This window comes from Trachypithecus francoisi, unplaced genomic scaffold, assembly GCF_009764315.1.
Source record: "Trachypithecus francoisi isolate TF-2019V2 unplaced genomic scaffold, Tfra_2.0 Lachesis_group1, whole genome shotgun sequence".
In the NCBI taxonomy this organism is placed as follows: Eukaryota; Metazoa; Chordata; class Mammalia; order Primates; family Cercopithecidae; genus Trachypithecus; species Trachypithecus francoisi.
Window position 1 is genome coordinate 172048842 of NW_022681454.1, and position 4532 is coordinate 172053373.

Sequence of the window (4532 nt, forward strand, 5' to 3'; positions counted from 1 at the left end):
TTTTTTTTTCCTGAATCAGACTTGAATATGTGAGATAAATCTTGGTCATAGTGTATAATTTTAAAATCTACATTGTTAGGTGGTCATAGTGTATAATTTTAAAATCTACATTGTTAGGTTCTATTTGTTAATATTTCATCAAAGATTTCTGCATCTATGTTCAGGAGTCACAGTCATCTATACTTTTTTTTTCATGTAATGTCTTACTCTGGCTTGGGTATTAAGGTGATGTCTCCTAGAAGGAATTCATAATCTCTCAGAAATAATTTAGCTTCTGGAAGAAACTGTACGTAATTCATAAGATTTCTTCTTGTATTAAATAACATGTTGCCAGATTCATCAGTGAATCGATTTGGGTCTCGTGCTTTCTGTTTTGGAATCTTGTGAATTCCGGTTTCAATTTATACAATATATGTAATGTTTATTTCTTCTCTTGGGAGCTTTGTTAGTTTGTATCCGCACAGAAATTGTTTTCTTTTCTTTTTTTTGAAATGATTAAACAGAATTAAAAATATGGAATGCTTCACGAATTTGCGTGTCATCCTTGCGCAGGGGCCATGCTAATCTTCTCTGTATCGTTCCAATTTTAGTATATCTGCTGCCGAAGCGAGCACTATTTTCTTGTAGTTATAAAATTTGTGGGCATAGAATAGCACACAGTATTGTATTCCTTTATTTTGCTTTTAATGTCCATGGGACCTGTAGTAATGTTTCTTTTTTATTTCTTTTTAAATTGACAAAAAGGTATATATTTATGGTATAAAACCTGTTGTTTTGATATATGTATGCGTTGTAAAATGGCTAAGTCAAGCTTATTAACCTGTGTATTACCTCACATACTTGTTTATTTTGTGTGTGGTAACAGCATTTGCAATCTATACTCTCATAAATTTTCAAGTATACAGTATATTACTATTATCTGTAGTCACCATGCTATACAATAGATACTTTGAAATTATTCTTCCTATTTAACTAAAATTTGGTGTCCTATGACAAATGTTTCCCACAAAACCATGCTCCTCCTCCTCTGAACCCCTATTTATTAATAACTCTCTGTTTCTATGACTTTAACTTTTTACATTCCACATTTAAATGATATGTGGTATTTGTCTTTCTGTGCCTGACTTATTTAACTTAGTATAATACTGTTCTCCAGACTTAACTAATGTTGTTACAAATGACAGAATTTTCTTCTTTTTTAAGGCTGAATAGCACTCCATTTTGTGTGTGTGTGCTATATATATATAGTACTATATATACTATATATATAGTACTATATATACTATATATATAGTATATATATATAACTATATATATAGTACTATATATACTATATATATATACTATATATATATATACTATATATATTATATATATATACTATATATATATACTATATATATAGTAGTGGGTAGTGGGATTGTTAGAGAATTTCATAGTTCTGTTTCTAATTTTAAATTTTTGAAGACTCTCCATACTGCTTTCCATAGTTGTTGTACTAATTTATGTTCCTACATTTCAAGTATTCATCTGTTCCTTTTTCATTTTCTTCTTCTGGTGTTACACCATACATACATATATTATATCTTCTGTAGTTGCCTACAGTTCTTGGATGTACTGCTATGGGATTTTTTTTTTTCGTTCTTTTTTCTTTGCTTTCCAGTTTTGGAGTTTTCTGTTGAGATATCTTCAAGTTCAGAAATTTCAGTCTGCAAATAAGTCCATCAAAGTCATTCTTCATTTCTGTTGCAGTGTTTCTGATGTCTAGCATTTTGTAAATGCTTTCTTAGAATTTCCATCTCTCTGCTTACATTGTGCATCTGTTCTTGCATGCAGCCTGTTTTATCTATTGGAGTCCTCTGGCTTATTTGTAGCAGTTTTGTTTTACAAGTTTGATAATTCCAACATCCCTGCCCTATCAGGGTCTGGTTCTTTCACTTGTTCTGTTTCCTTAAACTATGTGTTTTTGCCTTTTAGTATCCCTTCTTAATTTTTCTTGACAGCCAGTCATGATATACTTAGTAAAATAAACTATTATAAAAAGAGCTGTTATAATGTGATGATAAGATATGCTGGCCGGGGACGTGTGGTGGCAGGAAAAGTATTCTACAGTTCCATGATTAGGTCTCAGTCTTTCAGCAATTCTCTGTCTCTAGACTGTGAACTTCGTAATTGCTTCTCAGTCACCTTCTCCTCATTAGTGGCACAGGCTGGAGGGAGCTGGAGTTGTATATTATTTCTCCTACATAGAAGGCAAGAGAGGGCTTGAATTAAGTATTTCCCTCCCTGCAGATGAAAGGCTAGACCCAGCTGAATTTGGGTAGTTTCCTTTTCTCAGGTCAGTTAGGTTTGGAAAACCCCAGCAGGTTAGGCTCTAATTCAATAGTTTTTCCTCCTGAGGCCAGACTTTGTTAAGAAGAGCAGAATGCTCTGGAATATTTCAAAATAGTTTCTTTTCCCTTTCTCCTGCTGGAAGCATGAAGGACATTGTCTCTGATATTCACTGTGAGAATGTGGTAAATCTCCAAAAGGTAAAACTCCTAAAACTCTCAGGGCCCCTGATGACTGGGTTCCCCCAGAGATTTTCTCTCTCAGACTTGTCCACACTGAACTGACAGCGATTCGTCAGTCACAGTTTACCTTCCCTACCAAGCCACTGGCTCCCACAGAGGTTTCTATTTGTAGGTTTCTGCTCTGGGAAGTTGTGATTGTCTGTATTTCCCTGTCTGTCTCTGCAATTTAAGGGCAGTGATTTGTCCTGTGAACTCACTTCTCTTACAGATCTAAGAAGGCTGATTTTTTTTCAGTTTTTTAATTAATTAATTAATTATTTTATTTCTTGTGTGTTAGGATGGAATGGTAACTCCTAACTTCCTCATATGCTGAACCAGAAACAAGAAGTCTGTGATATAGTTTTCATGGTATAACTAATTAACTATTGCCGGTGTATATTCTTTTACTCATCTCTTAATACCAGATTTCCTAGTTGATTTAATTAAAATGAGACATTCATGCTTATATAGTTTGTGTATATAGTCTAACACCAGAAGAAGAAGAAAATGAAAAAGGAACAGATGAATACTTGAAATGTAGGAACGTAAATTAATACAACAACTACAGAAAGCAGTATGGAGCGTCTTCAATATTTTGAAATATTCCAGAGCATTCTGCTCTTCTTAACAAAGTCTGGCCTCAGGAGGAAAAACGACTGAAAGAGAGCCTAACCTGCTGGGGTTTTCCAAATCTAACTGACCTGAGAAAAGGAAAATATCCAAATCCAGCTGGTTCTAGCCTTTCATCTGCAGGGAGGGAAATAATTCCATTTTTTCTGTTAAGAAAAAAATGAGTTAAGTATGTGCAACATACCATTGAAAGGTTAATTAGATAGGCAAATAAAAATTACTAAGCATTTATAGTGGAATTGGTTTTAAAACCAAGTCATTCTCTATCATTTATTTGTATTATAAGTAAAGTTAACATAAAATAGTAGAGTATCAACTTCACAACTTTTCTACTCTATCTAAATATATTCTTCTGAAAACACAGAAAAGCTATTTTTTAATTTCATGAATGCCTGAGACTGACACATAATAATAACAAGAATAACAGATACCTTATTTTAGTATTTGCTCAATATGAGACAATGTTTTAAGCATTTTAAAGGTATTGTATATTTTAATTTCAATAACCACACTACCATTACCATGTCTATTTTGTAGAGGAGAGCACTGAAGCCGACTTTCACAAACCTTTACCAGTTGACAACTTGTTGAGTTAGATTCCAGACATTCTATTACGCACTCCAAATCAATCATACCCAAATTGTAGTCTCTGGGGTAGCAAAAGCGTCACCTGCGACCCTGAGAGAAGTGTAGACTTTCGACTGGGCAAGGTGGCTGAGGCCTGTAATCCCAGCACTTTGGGAGGCCCAGGTGAGCGGATCACGAGGTCAGGGGTTTGAGACCAGCCTGACCAACATGGTGAAACCTGTCTCTACTAAAAATACAAAATTAGCTGGGCGTGGTGGCCGGTGCCTGCAATCCTAGCTACTCAGGAGGCTGAGGCAGAAGAATTACTTGAACGCGAAAAAAAAAGGCCGGGTGCGGCGCGGTGACTCACGCCTGTAATTAGAACACTTTGGGAGGCCAAGGTGGGCGGGTCACGAGGTCAGGAGATCGAGACCATCCTGGCTAACACGGTGAAACCCCACCTCTACTAAAAATACAAAAAATTAGCCGGGCGAGGTGGCGGCGCCTGTAGTCCCAGCTGCTGGTGAGGCTGAGGCAGGAGAATGGCGGGAACCCGGGAGGCGGAGCTTGCAGTGAGGAGATGGCGCCACTGCACTCCAGCCTGGGCGACAGAGCGAGACTCCGTCTCAAAAACAAAAACAAAAAACAAACAAACAAAAAGTGTCGACTTTCAGCTCCCCTCCAGAACTGCAAAATCAGAATATGCATTTTAATAAGTGCTTCTCTATATTATAAACTACTCCACTGCATTTAGTAATAGTAGCAGTTCTTTCTATTTTTATA

At 36.0% G+C, this 4532-nt stretch overlaps 1 non-coding gene across 1 annotated transcript; it reads right to left on the bottom strand.

Annotated features, from left to right (window-relative positions):
• Positions 1-507: 507 nt before the first annotated feature.
• Positions 508-614, bottom strand: LOC117086595. Its single transcript, XR_004438467.1, has one exon. It is a non-coding gene; the product is annotated as a U6 spliceosomal RNA (small nuclear RNA).
• Positions 615-4532: the final 3918 nt, after the last annotated feature.